This window comes from Acinonyx jubatus, chromosome D1 (assembly GCF_027475565.1).
Source record: "Acinonyx jubatus isolate Ajub_Pintada_27869175 chromosome D1, VMU_Ajub_asm_v1.0, whole genome shotgun sequence".
Taxonomy (NCBI): Eukaryota; Metazoa; Chordata; class Mammalia; order Carnivora; family Felidae; genus Acinonyx; species Acinonyx jubatus.
The window spans coordinates 104,519,266-104,538,609 of record NC_069390.1 but is presented as its reverse complement, the minus strand read 5'-3'; the positions used below and the strand labels follow the sequence as shown (position 1 = coordinate 104,538,609).

Genomic DNA, 19,344 nt, shown 5'->3' with positions numbered 1-19,344 from the left:
CTCGCCTCCTCCAGTATTCGTCTTTATCCCTGGGCCCACAAAAGAGCACACCCTCTGCAGCCTGCTTCCTCAGGTGGGACCTGACTTCTAATTCTGGTATTGCCTCTCAATAGCTGTGTGACCCTGCAGAAGCCACCTCCTAGAACATTTTCTCCAGGCGTTTTCCTGGTCTGAACATAAAGCAGACACACCCTCCAAATGGAGACAAAGGGACACTACACTGTGTTGGTGGACACAGGGGCTAAGTAGCCTGGGTCCTCACACGGTTTCGAAGCTGTTGAAACCGAGCTGTGGGAGAGAATGGGGAGGGGCCGCCGTACTCCGATTCTGTTTCTCCTCCTCCAGATTCTTCCGCAGACCCTCCTTTGGCCACAGCAACCATGCAAGCTGCAGGAAAGAGGCTTCTCCACCCTGGGACAGCCTCTTCCCTCTCTAAGCCTGAGGCTGCTGCAAAACTGAGACTGAGTCCTTAGAGTCCCTGAGCTTTGGACCACGTGGCAGATAACAGCACGTGGGAGCCTACCACGTGTTGTGAGGGGGCTTTTACCCCCTGGATCAGGCCCTCGGGGCTGTAGTAATCCTGGTGCTGGATATGGGGACCCCCATTCTGACACGTGGGCAGAATGCTTGCAAATCCAGGCCCTGGAAAGCCAGGAATAAGATAAAGCTGTGATGCAGGCACAGTAGGTCCAGAAGCACATGAACTAAGGAAGGAAGAGGAACTCATAAACATCAAAGCCCCCACCATGGGTGGCACTGCATTAGCATTTTACATGTATCTGTGCCTCATTTATATTTCTGCAACAACCTATGGAATAGCCTTAGTTACCAGTCCCATTTTAGAGATCAAGAAGTTAAGGCTGAGAGTTTGCGTGACCTTGGCCAAGGTCACCCAACTTGTAAGTCCTAATGTCAGAATCTGAATCTAGGTCTTTCTCACTTGACAACTTAAGCACTCAACCATTAAGCCATGTGGGATGTTAAGGAGGCATTCAATTCTCTCAATAGGCTTGCCAGGTATAGACACCATGATCCTCATTTTAGAACTAAGACCCAGACTTTCCCAAAGATTCGAAGTAGCGATTTGAACTCGGGTCTGTCTCACGCCATGCCTTGTGTGAGAACAATTATCTGTCCCATCTCCTCAACGGATGAGGATGAGGAGAGCTGGCTTAGGTTTCCTTGGGACAGGACACGCACAAGTGGAGTCTTGTGGTCCCTGCTTTACTGAAGACTTTAAATCATTTTCAGTAACACTGACCACTTTTGCCCATTTAGTAAAAGAAATGTAACATCAAGAGGAAGCATAAAATTTATGAGGGATTTGTTTAATCTGGTACTGTATTACAAGAGCCATTTCAACTCACTGAAAGTATGAAAAGCATTTTGCATTTAAGCAAACAAAAGTCTTATGAGTCCACTGATAATTATGCAATTCCAAATTTATGGTTCCTAGGTCCCATTAATGGGATGAAATGTGAAGTGTAACAATAAACTTGTTAGATTATGACACATTGGAAGAGGAATGTGAGGCATTTATTAAAGCCACAGGCATTGATGAAATAGATAGCTTGGGGCCTGATACTTGAGGATGAGAATAAAAATTCTGGGAAAATGCCAGTATTTCTGCTCTTTTGCAAAATTCATTAACATCTGTCACAGAAGGTCAAGGGACCTAGAAAATCTGCATGAAAACAATTAACAACCAGGGGGAGTTGAGCTGGGAAACCAGGTGGAGGAGAAGGTGTGAAAAACCTTTAGAATGTCCCAGAAGGCTTTCTTTTCATATGTGTAGGCCAGGAGCTTAGAGGTGACCTGGGGCTATTTTCCAGGAAATTCACAATTATGCCACTAGGAAGACCCTCAAAAGATGGGTTTTTACCAGTGTTGCCTTTTGAGAGTGGTGGTGAGTGGAATAATTTACAAGCCTGTGTGGTTGCCTTCATTAAAAAAAAATACAATGTTGGGGGTGCCTGGGTGGCTCAGCAGGTTCAGTGTCTGACTTCGGCTCAGGTCATGATCTCACGGTTCATGGGTTCGAGTCCCACGTCTGGCTCTGTGCTGACAGCTTGGAGCCTGTGTCATATTCTGTGTCTCCCTCTCTCTCTGCCCCTCCCCTGCTCTCACTCTGTCTGTCTCTCTCTCTCTCAAAAATAAATAAACATTAAAAAAATTTTTTAAATACAATTTTGGATCACTTCTTAAACACTATCTTTCAATATGTATGTTTTAAATAAATGATGGAGGTGGGGGGCTCCTGGACTAATCTTGAGAACACGGGTGAGAGGTTTAGTCTGAGCAGCGTCCCCCACTGTTTGCCTCTTGCCTGCAGAAGCCCCAGACTTGAGCGAGCAGAGACCAGCCCTCTGAGCTGTGCCCTGTCCAAATTTCCGACCTGTAGAAACACGACATGGATGCGTTCTATGCCACTAAGTCTGGGTGGTTTGTTACACGGCAATAGATAACCAGAACATGGTGGAGACTCCGAAATTTCAAAGCCAACAGTTAATTCAAGATTTAAACACAACAGCAGAAATACAATTATGCCGGCCAGCAGTATGCCAAATGCAATTGCTCAATCCGTGTCGGGAGACACAAATTTGAGCTTCGTCCTAAAAAATTATAAATGGTAGGTGGCTGGTGACAAACAGAGAACCAGCAGGGAGGACAGAGGTGGCTTCATAGGCAGGTGGCGGGCACAGAGCTTAGTGGGGTGCCCAGAATTATGGCAGTTTTCGAACAGTGAATATTAGATCAATGACAGCGCTGAGAGGCCAGAGAGGCTTGACAAACCCGGAACACATGGGCTTCTCACGCGCCATATACTCAGGCCTTTCAGAATCCACACAAGCAAACCACTAATGGCTATTCTTAATGCACAAATGCCAAATATTTGCTTCCTGCAGGGAACCTCGGTCTGGAGGATCTCATCTGTTTCTTCCTGGTTTAGGAGTAGCCACGTGCTGTGTTTTCCCAGGTTGAGCTGTGAGGAAACACTGTGTTAGACAAGGCAAAGGCCAATGCCATAAGGATACTGGGCCACTGCGAACAGAATCCATGGAAATAAGGCTGCTTGGGCCGGGGGAATACATAAGCAACTCCCGCATGTGCAAGCCAGTTCATCTCATGCATGGTTTGCTCAGTCACCCTGGGATTGTGAAATCCATTTACATGAGACTGCTGGTCAGTGACAGTTAGCAGAGTGAGGGCCATGTGGAAACACATGAAGTCTCAGAGCAAGAAGAGAGCCTACAATCTAGGCTTCTTATTTTACAGAATCGGGAAATCAATACCCAGAGACGGAGAAAGATCTCCAGGCCACACGGACAGTTGGTAAAAGAGTGGAACTGCAACTCAGCTTGCCTGACTTCCACTGTGCAACCAACTCACTTTTCTGCACCTTCACTACTTTCTGTCTGACTTCATCTAAAGGTCTGCAGGGCATAGTTTGTATCTTTCCTCATGACTTTAATCACAGGTGAAGATAGCAGAGTTTTCTACGAAGCTTGAGGTTTTCTAAGCCACAACTTCAGGCTCACTTTCTCGTTGCACTATCTGGGTAGGAATGTCACGGTGCCAGAGAAGTGAATAAAGTATGCCAAAGATGGCCCACGGGGCTAAAACAGACTCTGGTCTCTAGCTGAGACCCCTTCTCCGGGTTCTTCTTCCTTTGTTCGCTGTGCGCGCGAAAACCCCGACAGATATGGAAACTGACGACTATAAATTACCCTCCTCACTTGCATTCGTAGCTCAGATCTTTGGAGAAACGGCCTCCTCTGAGTCTGTCAATCTCCGATCCACCAAGATCTCTGAGTGCCACTTGGTTTCTCTGCCAGCGTTCCAGCCTGGTTCCGTAACAGTGCAAGTATTTCATGTTGCCTTCCCAGCTCTGCTGGCCACTGATGAAGGGGGTGGGCTTATGAGGCCATATTTGGGCCACACGACCCTGTTTCTTAGTCCCTTCTAATTTGTACCTTAATTGACTAAAGACGGCTGGTGCATCAGCCAGACAGCAAACAAGGACTGTCTGTCAAAACTTGTTATCAAGAGACTCAGAAACCATGGATAGATGATCATGAACATTTGAAGTAAAAGATTATATAGAGTAATAGCCATTATAGAGAAGTCTGCCCTGCAAAGTCAGAGTGGGGAGGGAGAGCAAACCAGCAGAAAGCAGCAGGGGAAGAGACCTTGTGGCCCAGTGGATGAAGGAGAGCACAGCCATCTGGGGCCTTGGCCTCCCTGATGCCAATTCTGTGCCCACAGGGCCTGGCTGATTGATCCCTGGTGTACTTGTACCGGCTGGACCATCTGACACAGCACCTTCTTCAGGAGGCTCACAACCCAACAGTGGGGACAAAATACAGAAGTGAATGCCTGCAGATTCAATGTTGTGAAGTCAGGAAAGGAACTGAATGTTGTATTTTAGAAGCTCCCCACAATTCCGAAGACTAGCCAAGGTCAAGAACATTGCCTTGAAGAATAAAGTCCTAGTTTCTTTCAGGTCCTCCTTACCTTCTAAGCCTTGGCCACTACTCACCCCCTGGGCCTTATCTCTTTCCCAGTCCTGCCTCGGAATTTCTGCTTACAACCTAGATATTGCTACCAAAACGTTTCCCCTTTCAGAGAGAGACTTTCTCTAAAATACAGGGGGCAGCAGGGCGGAGTACCATCAGGGGCGTCCACAGGGGGAGACTCATCCCCGCTGCCAGCTAACCTCCTGCTAACCGCACTCCACACTGTTTCTCCCGCAGGCCAGGACCCCTCTCTTTCCGCTTACAACCTATCCTTCCAGTGCCCCGAGACTACCTCTGTTAGCGGCTATGAGTTTACTCGAGGGGCTGGGACAAAACAGAAGGAGTTCTCCCATAGGGCAGGAAGAGGTAACCATCTGGTTTCCATACCCTGGACTTCCCTTGGGCCCCAAAAGGACTGCATGGGAGGAATTAAGTCTTTCTCAGGGGCCACCCCAGGTCTTCCCCTGCCTCTCTGCTCCCTTCATCAGGCTGGGTCTCTGAGAAGCTCCAGCTACCTCCTGGAATCCTCACTCTTTCCCCTTCTACGTGTGATTTCCCTGATCTGAGTAGGTTAGGTTAGAAGAGCCTACTGGGCCTCTGATGCATGCAAGATTCTGTTGACAGAACTGCGTGAGGCAGTAAAGAAGTAAGACCAGTGTTCCTGGATGTGTCTTCCAAATCCACTGTTCTTTGTAGATGCAGGCTCACTTATTTTTATTTCTGTTCTTTTGAGCCTAACAGTTAATGGAAACACCTATCTCAAGAATGGATGCTTTTTAGGGAAACTGGCTAGTGCCACCTTAAGCTAAATAGAGAAAAGTGTTTCTTTCATTAGCAAGACACCTATTTCATCAGAGCTGTGAGCTCCTGTTAGGGTACAGAGACCACTTCCTACTCAGTGGTGGCTTCCATAATGATGAAGAAGCATCAGTATGCTTTTGGGTTGCTTTCTGTGACACCAGGAAGGAAGTCCCACTCACATTTCTGATTCTTGGGTTATCCCACTTTTTCAGACTTGTTTCTTGCTGCTGTTCCCCTCCATCTTGCTTTTATTCCAACTGTTCCTGCTACCTTCAATGCTCTTGTCCTTCCACTCTTTACTATGTGGACTCCTGTCTAGTCTCCTGAAAGTGACTAAATATTTTTATCTCCCATTTAGAACTCTGGTAATTGCTTAGTAAGAGAAAATTCTAATGTCTCAAGTAGCACTTCCCCCTGGAAGCATTTCCTGCCATCTTCCTCCCTCCGAGGGTTTCCCCCTCCGCCTTTACAGATCCTGTGACCACCTCCATGGTGCACTGATCACAGGCCAGTTCAAGGGCTTGATGACAGAGTCATGCCTTAGCAGAGGCCTAGAGCAAAACGTATCAGGACCAAGGAACTGGTAATGGGGAGAACAAGCATGATTCTAGATGGTCATGCATGGAGCATTGAAGCAACAGAGAATTGAGGAGAACGGACAGGGTGAGAGCAGACACGGGGGAGCCACAGTGTGCACACTGGGCCAGATGGGGAAGGAGAAGGACTCCCCCACAAGGACAGAGCTGGCACAGAAGCACTATGAAGAGAAAAAAGAGGAGAAGGGGGTGGTATTAGGTGGGTGTCTTTAGTTCTATCGGCCTGAGATTTGCAAATTTTTCTGGATTGTAAGTCATAATAAGGCAAACATTTTACTTTATAAACCAGCAGAGATATACCCTACCTGGAAACAAGTTTCACAAAACAGGCATGAGAAACATTAATGTTTTCTTAAAAAAAATCTTTTTAAATGTTTATTTATTTTTAAGAGAGGGAGAAACAAAGTGTGAGTAGGGAAAGGACAGAGAGAGAGGGAGATACAGAAACTGAAGCAGGCTCCAGGCTCTGAGCTGTCAGCACAGAGCCTGATGTGGGGCTTGAACTCACAGCCTGGGACATCATGACCTGAGTGAAGTTGGACACTTAACCAATTGAGCCATCGAGGCAACCCTAATATTCTTTTCTATCCTACCCTACTCCATCCCATCCCATCCCATCCCATCTCATTCTCTTTCATTACGAAAATGCTGATAGACTCTTTAAATTGATCTTATAACCCATTAACAGGTCACAAGCCACAGTGTGTGTGTGTGTGTGTGTGTGTGTGTGTGTGTGTGTGTGTGTTCTTTTCCAACATTTTCTTTTGAAAAAGTTAAATCCACAGAAAAATAAAAGAGTACAACAAGAACATCCATATCTTCTTCAACTAGATTCACAAATTGTTAACATTTGGTCACATTTGTGCATACTTCCTGTTTGTGAAAATAGCACATGTATGTGCATATGTATATATGTGTATTTATGTACACACACACACACACACACAATCCGTTTCCCTTATTCATGGTAGTTACATTCTATAAAGTTGCAGTGAACACTGAATTAGCAAATACTAAAAAATTGCTCCTAGGGGAAACACAGGGTTCCTGTGAGCCTCTGATCACATTTTCATTAACCTTGTTTTATGCATGTTTCTGTTTAAAGACACTTTCTTAAATATATGTTGTTGTTTCATGAACAGTGAACTCACAGCCAATAGCATTATATAATTCATGCCTGAGCAAAGCTTATCTGACAGCTGAATTTTCTCCATGTGGCACATCACAGCCTTCTTGCACTGAGGGTCACTAGATAGCACTCGAACACTATGCTGGGGCCATTTTAAAAAGCAAAATTTCAAAAAACAAGCAGACAAACAAAACCTTACAAAAATGTGGAAAACATGGCACTAAATAGACTGTGAAAGAGAAACCTGTCTTTGGCACAAAACAAGCGAAATGAAGGCAGAGTGTCGCCTTGTTTGACCTTTGCCAGGAATGTGCACCTTGTGCGACTCAAAGTTTTCACCTGTCTGCAGGTGGCCCCAAAGCACCAGGAGTATTGACTTGGGGGTTACAGATAAATCTTAGCAAGCAGACAGATTTGCAAATGGGGGACGTGCGAAGACTGTGCATGAACTTTATATATACCTGACTATTGTAAACACCATCTGTCTTCACCCCTGAACGCACCTCTTCAGAGTTAGGACGTTCTGCAGCATAACTACATTACCATCAAGCCCCCCAGGAAAACCAACCTTCACCCGATAATATCATCTGATATGCAAACTTCTCCAATTATCCTCAAGAATTTAAAGGGCAGTTTTTGGAGAACCAGAATCCTATTCAGGTTTGGATTTTGTTATGTTTCTTTAGTCTCCTTTAAACAGTCTTACACCAGGGCACCTGGGTGGCTTAGTGGGTTCAGAGACCGACTCTTGATTTTGGCTCAGGTCTTGATCTCACAGTCACGGGATCGAGCCCTGCATCGGGCACCGTGCTGAGTATGGAGTCTGCTTTGGGATTCTCTCTCTCCCTCTCTGCCCCTCCCCTACTCATTCTCTCTCTCTCTCTCTGGCCCTCCCCTACTCATTCTCTCAAAATAAATCAATAAACTTAAAAAAATAAACAGTCTTGCACCCTTTTTAAAAATGGAATTGACACTTCTGCAGAGTTTGAGCCAACTGTCTCTTAGAACGTCCCACATTCTAGATTTGTCTGACGGCCTCCTTGTGACTCCCAGCCTGGTGATCACGGGCGTAGGTGATTTTGTGCACTCTTCTGGCACGCCAGGAGAGGGCTCATGATGTCAGTTTGTCCCACTGCTGGTGAGTCCCAGGTTAAGATGATGACCTCTGGTATGAAAAGCACACCTCTAGGTGAGGAAGAGGCCCTGCCGTCAGCTGCAGGAGAGGGGAGAATGGGGCCCCAAAAGAGGAGACAGGGCCAGGATTTGCTGTGTGATGAGTGGCACAGGAAAGCCAGGGGCCTCGTCCTGGCACTGAGAGCCTCCCTCTGGGGGTAGAGGGCCTGCCTTTGCTGTGGAGCCTTTTGCTTGCCAAGAGCATGAAGAAACACAGCGTCAGTGTCTGGGGACTGAGTTTTAATTTCCAGTGAAACTGGGACAAAGTTCTTTTAGGCTAGATATAATTTCTTGTTAAGCCTTGGGCTCAAAGCCTTGGAGCATTCTAAATGCTTAGGAAATTGTTATGGATAGTAACAAAAGGCAGAATAGCTAATGCCTGACATAGTGTTTTTCTACGCCAGTGCCACCAGATGATTTAATATTTAATATGATTGTGGTCAAACCACGTCTGAATGGAGTGAGCCTGAGGCGTTTGTAGCCCTGGAGCCAAGTGGCTCGGTGCCCGAGGTGATAGAACTGTGGCTTACACACCAGCCTCGAGAGGAACCTTTGGGGCTGGTTGAACTCTCGGACACCACTTGGTATTTCCTAACAATGATCTGTAATGCATTTGGGAAGCCCGTTTGAGTCATCCAATTAGACCATGTTTTCTGAGGGGCCCTGGCAGAGCTGAGTGGAGCTGCCCTCCCTTTATGAGGCGCCTTCCGCTCTCCGTCCCTCATGTGATTCTCACAGCAGCCCTGTGCAGGACCCCAGGCCCATGTTACTGCCCCCGCCCTATGCAGACAAGGAAACTGAAGCTCACAGAAGTTAAGTGACTTGGGTATATCACAAAATCAATGAATGGCCGCCATGAACAGAGGCCTTGACTTTCCAGCCAGGTGTCCTTCCTACTGTGGCTTTGGGAGTTGAGCGGGAGAGGCAGGTTGCTAACTGGTTGGGAAATGCACCCCCCCCCCCCCCCCCCGTGAGCCATTGCAGCTTGTGTTTCTGTGGTGGACTTTAGCAGTACTCTGACTCATCAGAGACATGGTCTGTGTGGTCAGAATTGGTCAAGAGGTGCCCACTAAAACCCTAACGATTTTCCACAAGGTCAGGGGGGCTCACCCCACTTGTCACGCTTAAAGTGCTCCCATAACTTGGGAGTTAAGACCATGGGCTGACGTTGGACTGAGATGGGAACCCCAGCTCTGACTCTTATGAATGTATGAACTTGAGCAGGTTGTTTGACAGCACTTAGATCAGCAGTGAGTGCTCTATAGTTACTAACTGCTATTATGTAAAGTGTTTAGTAAGCACTCAACCAATAGACATTGTTATGCTGGCACTGGGAAATTTTCATAAATAATCGTTCTATGTGCAGATGTTGAGCACTGCGTGCATTTTGTGACATGGCTCGAAGAGGCTAAAGAAACTTCATCAAGCACAGAAGCCTGTGATTTGCACTTACTTATGATGTACTTACGAGATGATTTTCTATCTTGTCATCAACGTGCACTGAGGTAAAGGCTGGACAAGCAGAGATAAGAGATGTGTTTCTTGCCCTCAGAGTTCTTCCAGTCTGGCAGGTGGGGGAGGAGTGCAAAAATTCCTGCAGAGAAGATGAAAACCAGGTAAGCTACTGTTGGCCACACGGAGAGGGTTGGTTCCCCTTGGGGTATGAAGAATGGGGGAGGCAAGAACCAGGGCAGCAGAGCAAGGTCTGGCAGAGGAGGTAAACTGGAACAGTGTTTCTGGGTTTGTATGAAGCCATTCCTACACCCTCCTTATTGACCAGGGATGAGAGAGCCAGGTCCCAAATTGCTATGACCTCAGAAGACCTCACAGGTACAGCTACCCCGTGGGCAGCTCAGAGGGTCTAGGCAGCTAGTATGGGAGTCCGTCGGAGTCAGTCTGCACATGGGTCAGGGCAGCTCTATCCACCTATTTATCTGTCTGTCCATCTATCTATCTGTCTGCTCACTCGGTTCTCCATCTGTTTGTCCATCTGTGTATCTGTCCACGTGTTTGTTCATTTGTCTGTCCATCTCTTCATCCATCTCTCTGTGTATGTGCATCCAACCACCCATCTATCAGAACAACCATCCATCCATCCACCATCTTTCTGTGCATCTACCAGTCCTTTTCAGTATGTCTATTTCCCATCTCATTCTATGAAGGATTTGCACTGGATCACAGAAAACACATACCATAATAAAAAACAAGCAAACACACACATAGAGGAATAGGAAGGTGTGAGAAGCCAAGAAGTTGAGAATGAGAATAGGGAAATAAAACTCAGACTATGCTGGAAGAACATAACTGGTTGTTGCTGTAGTCTGAGCCACAGATTTGTCTCCTAGTTCTTTTTACAGTTATTTTCACTAAGGCAGAGACAATCTACCATGTGTTCAGGGGAATAAAACCTTTTTCTCTTGCTCTCAGTTCGAAGAATACTTTCTCTCATGAGGCTTCCTCCAGTTTCTGGGGAGAGGCAGTAGTTTGGTGGTTCCAAACAGTGACTTCTAAATCAGACAAGCCTGAGTTCAAATCCATCACTGAACAAATGTGTGACTTTGAACAAGTCACTGAGACTCTCTGAGCCTTACTTTCGTCATCTGTATAAATGGGATAAGCATGGTGCCCGGCCTCAAAAAACTGCAGTCAGGACTGAGTAAGACGGTGTATATATGGTTAATGTAGTACAGGACACATAGGTAGCCTTCAGGACAAGGCAGCAGTTGTTACTATTGAACAATCAACCTGTTGAATATGGTTGAGAATCAGCATTTACTCAGCTTCTGCGTGTAGAAACTGTGGGGAGAGTCAAGGCCAGAGTACCTGGCACCAGAACAGTGCCTGTGAGCCCTGGATGGCTGGGAAAGACTGTCATTCCCCACAGTCCCTCCTGTTGGTTCGCAATCTGCTTTTTCCCAGTCCCCAATGTCCAGGCAAGGTAGAGGGCTTGGTCAAACTGCCCTGACCTTGTGGCCCCAGCTGGAAAGCAGACACTTAGCAAGCTGCTGAGACTCACCTAATCTCCCCAGCAGCCATTCCCTTTGCACTTACAGATGATTAATTGCATAGGAGAGAAAGTCTGCATCCCTCTCCCTGGCTGGGATTCCCTCTATCCTGCAAGTCCCTCATAGCCGATAGTAATTCACTCTTAAACTTGCAGTCTGCTGGGGCCTGATTTGCATCTGCAAAGTCTGTATATCCCAAGTAGGAGGTGAACCGTCTCTCCTTAGAGACAAGGAGTGGGAGGCAGGGGCAAGCAGGAGGTGGTGTGGCTTATTCTGTCTGATAACAAAAGCCCACGACTTAGTGGTGAGTGTGTATATTTGTGTTTGAGGGAAGGCAGGGTGAGAATAGAACCGTTTCATTGTGTTTTTACTTTTAGGGAGCGTACAAATGGGCTCTGGAATCCTCTGGCAGCTGGTGGACTTTGATTCAGCAAGCAATGAATTATGTCCTCCAGTTGTGAATAAAATTACAAATATCTTCAAGATGTTCAGTGCTCCGGGGAAGGGCAGCCAACCCTTGCTGGCTCTGTGGGTTACCTCCTGTTGGAGGAGTAAAATGCATCATCTCAGCAGCAAATATTCACCAAGTCTCCCCACGCGGGAATAGATGGCTTAGAATTTGTAGTCATCAGAGCAAGACCAAGGCATACAGTGGCTCCAAAATGATCAATTATTCACTCAACAAAGTTTTGCTAAAAAAAAAAAAAAAAGACAGCTAATGACATTCTAATACCTGATAATGCATTCAGTTTCTATTATTTGAAAAACGAATACAGTCTAGGCATATGCCACTGGGCCCCCAGAGACCTCTGTTTAACACCCATTGTGTTATTTGGAGACTCTGCTTATAGTCTGACAGTTGGGGCTAGTTGCTCACTAGCCTGTGAGCAACAGGTGGGCAAAGACTGGATTCTGTTTATCTGACATTATAATGGCATCTCTTTCCTTCAACACTTTTCTGGGCTTGGGAACTAGTAGCATTGACTAAAGTTTGCCAAATGAGTGAGATGGAGTTAACTTTTTCTTGTCTCTGTTGATGTGGTCAAGCAAAGGCAAAGATAAAGCAAAGAGCACTCACTTTTTAGGTTACTTCTCTGGAAGGGAGTTTTGGTCCCATCCCAGCTCACCATTGTGGCCAGCCTCTGCTGCAAGGCACCTAGCCTAGTGGCTGAGAGTTCACCCCTGTGGAACTTATAATACAGCTGCTGAGTACCTATAAAGAACAAATGTTGAGAATTTGTGCGGGGATTTGCATGTACACGTGCAAACACACACACACACACACACACACACACACACACACACACACTTAAATGATTAAATGATCTGCGCTATTCTCCCTGCCTACCTATCCACTCAGTGGTTACAGACCTATAAGCATAGGTGGGAAATTAAAATATGTCCCTTCTTCAGGCTCTCTGAAGCACCTTACAGAGAGGGAGTTAGTTATTTGTCACTTTGGTGTTGAGAAGTGTTTTGCTTTTGTGTTTGTTTGTTTGGTTTGTTTTTTTATGTGATCCATCTCCTCCCATTTCATACTCAGTTGAACAATCAGGTCTGTTGTAACCATAAAGGAAACCATGGCTCTGCTGAACTTACTGAGAGATAGGGTCTCCAACATGGTACTGTCCCAAGGAATTTCCAAGAGTATTTTAAATCATTTGAGATTGTGTAAGTTTACTTTAGATGCATAAAGTGGAAAACTTGAGTGACTTAAGCAAGCGGGCTTCTTTCCAGCCAAAAAAATGTCCAGAGATAAAAGTGTGTTGGTGACTCCATCCATGGCTGTTAGGGACCCATCTTTTGGCTTTACTAATGTTGGTACACATTTCCATCTCAAGGTCCCCTCATGACCCAGGATGGTTACAGAAACATTTTAGAGTTCATAATCCAGGCAAGAAGGAGGAAGAAGTGAGGAAAGAGAAAAAAGTTCAATCTCCCATCTAAAATGCTTTCCTGGCAGCTCCAACCATTAACTGTAGCTTATGTATAACTGGCCACACCTAACTTCAAGAGAGACAGGGAAATATAAACCTTTAGCTGAGCATACTGTTGCCCAGAATAAAATTTGGGTTCTATTAATATGAAAGAAGAGGAGAATGATTACTGGGGAGGCAAACAGCTTCTCTGCCACAGTGAGTTATTGCTTATGAGCTGACTTCAAAATCCAACCTCTAGTAAGGTAAATCTCCAGAGTTAACTCAGAGCCCTTCACGTCCTCTTGGGCCGTTTCTGACTCGCTGGTTTGTGGAGGGCAGATGTACTGACCTGGGCTAACCCAGATGGCACCAGGCACCAGTGTGACAAGGTGTGACTTTACTCTGCTCTTTGGATGGAAAGAAGCTAGCCTTGAGGGCAAAAAGCAAGTTTCTTTATTCTCATTTCCCAGAGGGAGAAACACATGTGGCAGTGACAGTGTCTTTCGGGAAAGGGTTAGAAACAGGGCAGGCAGGTTTGAGGGAAGGAAAGGCAGAGCTTTGGTCACTGGGGCTGGGGGTGGAGGGAGGACCATTAGCACTCGGATAACCAGTGGTGAGTTTTGGGAGTCTTCTGTTGAGGGTGTGCCAGAGAACATTTTAGGAGTGTCCACTAGTGGGGTGGGCATCTCACCAGTCAGGAAGGGCAGTTTCTCTGCCCTTACACAAAATACACCCTTGTTGCATCTACTGCTGGAGTTTGCCAGCTTTCTCTTGTCCCATTTACAACCCTAGCTTGACTTTGGTTAGTCTAATTCCCTTAGAATTATTTGAAAAAAATACAGTCTGAGAAGATAGCAGAAAGGTACACAGGGCCAGATATACAAGGATGCTCAATGTGGCACTGTTCAAAACAGTAAAAAATTGGACATATCCTAAATGTTTTTTTTTTAAGTTTATTTGAGAGAGAGACAGCGCCCATGAGTGGGGGAGGGGCAGAGAGAGAGAATGGCAAGCAGATTCTGCACTGACAATACCAACTTGGGGCTTGAACTTTGGAACTGTGAGATGATGACCTGAGCCAAAATCAAGAGTTGGATGCTTAACTGACCGAGCCACCCAGCCACCCCCATGACCTAAATGTTCTAAGTGTTCATTAACAGGATATCTATTAAATTATGGAACAACCACCTAAAGAATGTTATGTGGTCATTAAGAAAGATAATATTTATATATTCACTGGCAAAAAATGGACTCTATGACAGAGTGATAAAAAAAGGATCACAAACCCCCTACGTATAGGATTCCGCTTATATAAAATGTTACACATATTACATATGCATATTTATGCATACAGCAGCATCACAAAGGATGTGTTCCAAAATGTCTGAAGTAGTGACATTTTAAATAATCTTTAACTTCTTTTTAATAGTGATTGAACTTTTCTATAGTGATTGAACATACACACTTTTTTATAGTGTGTCATTTCTACATTCAGAAGAAATTAACTATTTTCACTTAAGAAAAATGCACATAAATAAAAAATTGGAAGAAAAGTCACAAATGGTCACATTTTTTTGCTGCAGTTCGGATTATAGACACCTTTTTTGTCTTTTCTTTTCCCCAGTTTTCTGTGGGGGCGGTTATGGTATTTATAACAAGAAAAATGAATAAATAATACATTCTAAAGGATAATACTAATGACTGTAGATGATTTTGCATCTCTAATCTTATATTGACATAACTCAACAACTATCTGTCTGATCTAGTCAGCAAAGGTGTGGAAGGGGACAGGAATGACTGTACGGGATATTCATTTCCAGCAAATAAATAGCTACAAAAGCCTTGCTTGAAATCACAAGTCAAGGAATTGAGAGGGACCCTCTAGGTTGTCTTATCTATTTCTTATTAATGCAGGGTTCCCTTCCTTTATATTCTACCACAGGGAATTCAGTCTTTCCTTGAACAACTGCAGTGGCCAATGAGCTCGTCACCATGAAGGTCTGTTAAATACATTGTTGGTTAGCTCTATTTATTAGAAAGTGCCTGGTCATAATGATCTCAACTCTGTCGCCTTGAACTCCCACTCATTGTTCATAGTTCTAGTCTGTGGAGTAACAAGAGGCAGGTCTTGGCAGTGGCTTTCAGACTGTCTTCGGGGAAAGCCAGGTTTCCCAGGGTTACCTCTTCTAACTGTGCATGTTTCTTTAAAATGCAAGGTGGGAACTGAGAACTTTATCTGAGGTCTGGGCTGGCCAGCTCACACCTACTAGGAGCAATGTTTCTCTTGTCCTGGACCTCTGTTTACAGATGGGGTTCATACTCCACCATTCCTGCTACCAGATCTCTCCTGTGGTTACTACTTCCAAGGTTATCCAGGTTTTTGCTCATTTCCAAACCTGGCTCTGTAGATTTCCTGCCAACTTCCTGAGCAGGAATTATTTGCTATTAAACCCCTTTTCTTTGTAAGTTAGCTAGAGTCAGTTTCTGTTGTTGTAGTCAAGGAGCCCTGGCTGATGCAGAGTCATTCACCTCTTTATTACAAAAAGATATTCCATTGATGGATCACATTGAGATTCTGGTCATGCAAACTCATCCTTAACCCACTCCACCACACTCCTTTATACCAAAGCTGTCCCTAAGCTAGATCTCTCCATCCTGTGCTTGTGAAGGTGATCTTTAACTTTTAATCAATCTCCATTAAACTTAATTTTGTTGGTTTGGTCAATTTCCATTGAGGTTATTTTTAATGTGGATGCCAGGATAAATTGGGGTATTCTGGGACCCAAATTTCCAATGTGTATGTGTGGGGGGGTTCCCACCCCAACAAGCTATTCTTGGACACACTGTTGGTATCCAAGAATTCAGCTCATTCTGACACTATTGCCCCCACAGATAGCATCAGCTTCCACAGATTAAGGGCTCAGTTTTAGGAGACTACTCCCCCCCAGCCTCCCCACTTCAGATGCCAATGGCAAGCTCAGGTTGCTACCTATGCTTCTGACCAACTAGCTCTGGATCAGAAGTTCCCACGAACCCTTCCTTAGGCTCAGTTAATTTGCTAGATACAGCGGCTCACAGAACTTTGGAAAACATTCTACTAGATTTCCAGTTTATTATAAAAGGATGCAAGAGCCAGATGGCAGAGATGCATAGGGCGAAGAATATGGGAAGGGTGTGGCTCTTCCATACCCTCTCGAGGTACACCACTCCCAGAACGTCCACATGTTCGCCTACCTGAAAGTTCTCTGAACCCAGTCCTTTCGGGTTTTTATGGAGGCTTCATTACATAGGCACAATCAATTAAATCATTTGTCATTGGCAACTGATTTACCCTCCAGCCTCTCTACCCTTCCCGGAAATCAGGGCATGGGACTGAAAGCCCCACCCCTCTAAGCGTAACTGTGGCACTGCTGGTTCTCCAGGCAACCAGCTCTCATCCTTAGGTCCTTTCATTAATGTAACAAAAGACACCTTCATCACCCACTTAGAAAATTCCAAGGGTTTTAGGAGATCTGTGCCAGGAATGGGGTAGAAGGCCTGATATATATTTCTTAGTATCACACTGGCATTCCCAGGTCTTGCTTCTCTAAGTTCTGTGTTATTTGCAGACACTATCAGTAAGAATTCTAAGTCTTCACCCCAGCCACTGACGCAAGTAGGCAGTCATCATAACAGTTTTAATTTTAATTATGGAATATTTCAAAAGTACAGGGGAGTACAGAAAATAAGATAACACAGCACATCCACACACCTACCACCCAGATTTTGCCGTATTTGCTTCTGAACTTGGTAGCACCAAGTGACGGTAAGAATGCATACGCTGATCCTACGGCTTAGACGAGAGCGGTTCAAAGAGAGTTGAACATGGAGGCACCCATACCCTGCAACCGAGAAGTCTCATTTCTAGGCATGTACCCTAAAAAAGACCTCTCACACAGCACACAGAGCTAAGTACTGGAGTGCACACTGTAATAACAGAACACTGCAAAGGACTTAAACATTCACTAATCTAGTATATCCATAAAATGAAATACTGTTACGAAAGCAAGTAGGGTAAATTTATCAACATGGATAAATCTCAAATATATACTGTTGAATGAAAAATAGCAAGTTGTATAAGGATAACCTGATATGAAATCATTTATGTGAGTTTTAGAAAAAGAAAGAAAAAAAAATACCAGTTATTAAAGTACTTGGTGCTGCAGATGACCTCCGGGGTCACACTGATCTGGGTCAAATCCTGGCTTCAAGCTTTACAGCCACAGGCAAGGCATAGAAACTTCCTGAACATCAGTTTCCTCATCTGGTAAGTGGAAACAATAATAATACCTATTTTATAGACTTGCTGTGAAGACTGAATTATAGACGTATGTAAATTGTTCAGCACGGTGCCTGGTATGTAATAAGAGCTGAATAAATATTAAATTTTGGTTCCTTTCCTCTTGCTGAGGCTAGTGAAACATAAATAGAAATGAGTAGGAGTAGAAAATGGTAGGCAGGGGAGGGCAGGGAGGAAGCTAAATCAGAGTTGTATTCACAACTGGTGCTGGGAATAGCATCGCGGGAGAGGAGAACACCCCAGGACTGGGAAAGTGCACATAAGCAGAGGGCAGGGAGTAAAGCAGCTGGAAGGATTCAGGGGAAAACAACCCAACACAGCGGGTAATCCAACCCAGTGGAATGAGCGGGGAAGCGTGGCAAACCGGTGACCAAGAGAAGAAAACACATTTGCATTCTTGGAAGGAAATTTGGTGGGAAAACAGACGCTCAGACCTGGAGTCAGCAGGCTGGCCCTGAATCTCCGCCTGGTCCCTGGGCGGACCAGGGGGCAGGGGCTCCCAGCCTCAAGCCTTCTGCACGTTCCATCTTTCTTAACCTTCTTCAGCTGTACTTAGGTTTCTGTCTGGAAACTGATGGAATGAAATGGTCCACACTTCTCTGGAAACAATCTTAACCTACCCTCCCTGTACTTTCTGTGATGACCTTATGAAGTCTCATAGTGATTAAAAACCCTGACATGATGGTGTGAGTGCTTTCAAAGTGCTTCAGGTGGAGAAGAACAAAGGCTGATCAAGGTAACACTCATTACCATTTACCTGGAAAGCTGCTCCCCCCCCCCCCCCCAAATCACTTTTCTCATCTCCTATCTCTTCTCACCCAGTGGCTTTTTTCTGAGACAGGGTTCAAAATTTTATCATTCCTCTGCTTAATAACATTACATAGCTTCCCTTTTGTTCTCAAAATTTAAGACCAGTTCCTTGGTTCACCCTTCAAGGAGCCACCATAATTTTTCTTCAACCCATCTTTCCAATCGTTCCAATTAATTTTCTCTTGTTGTCATTTACCAGCCTTTACCCCAGGCTGACTGCTACATCACTGTATCCTGTCCCTCCTCCATCCACACTGTTTTCCCATCTTTGTTTCTTTCACTGAGCTGTCCCCTGCATCCAGAAGGCTATTTCCTCCCATTCCTACCTGTCCAAATTTTACCCATCCTTCATGCTCTACTTAATGCCAGTTTTTTTCTAGTCTTCCTGGACTCACTTTCCTTCCTCCTGTGCTGGACGTAACTATTCAATTCAGTTTAAGAAACTACTGAGCTAGGTAGGCATGAGGGAGAAAAAAAATACAAATGGTCCATCTTTTCCATCAGCAACCATCTAGTCAGGAAGGCAGGCGCAGAAACCACAGACCCTAAACCAAGTAACAAATGGACAACAGCAATGTGATCGAGGACTTTCAAGGGCCACCAAGGAGTGCCATCATCTCGTCTACTAACTTGTCTAATTCTTCTCTTGCCCAACCCCCTTACCTTAGATTTCCTTCTCCACACAGTGGTCAGAATAATTTAAAAAGCCCATCAGATACGACTTTCCCCTACTTAAAGCCCTCCAGACCCTTGCTGTTATGTTTGGAATAAAATCCAAACTTATCACTCAGATTCATAAAGCCTTTCAAAATGGCCCCCTTCCCACCTTTCGGACCTTCCCTCCGCTGTCTGCCTCTTCCGCTGTGCTGTACCACACTAACCTTTATGTTCCTTCAGTAGGCCAAAATGTTTCCCTTCTTAAGACTTTGCATCAGCTTTTCCCTTTCCTTTATCTTAACTATTCCTCCCTGCTCTTTCTTAGCATTTTAGCAATCTGTTTCAATATCTGGTTGGTGAGAATCCTCTGACCCATCCAGTTTAAATCAGCTCTCCAA

The 19,344-nt window shown here is 45.0% G+C and overlaps 1 long non-coding RNA gene across 1 annotated transcript; it reads right to left on the bottom strand.

The window, feature by feature from the left end:
- Positions 1-3: 3 nt before the first annotated feature.
- LOC128311952 (uncharacterized) lies at positions 4-17,952 on the bottom strand. Its single transcript, XR_008290709.1, has 4 exons — positions 17,319-17,952; positions 12,300-12,434; positions 9,670-9,810; positions 4-2,395 (listed from the first exon to the last, which is right to left on the bottom strand). It is a non-coding gene; the product is annotated as an uncharacterized LOC128311952 (long non-coding RNA).
- Between the last annotated feature and the right edge of the window lie 1,392 nt (positions 17,953-19,344).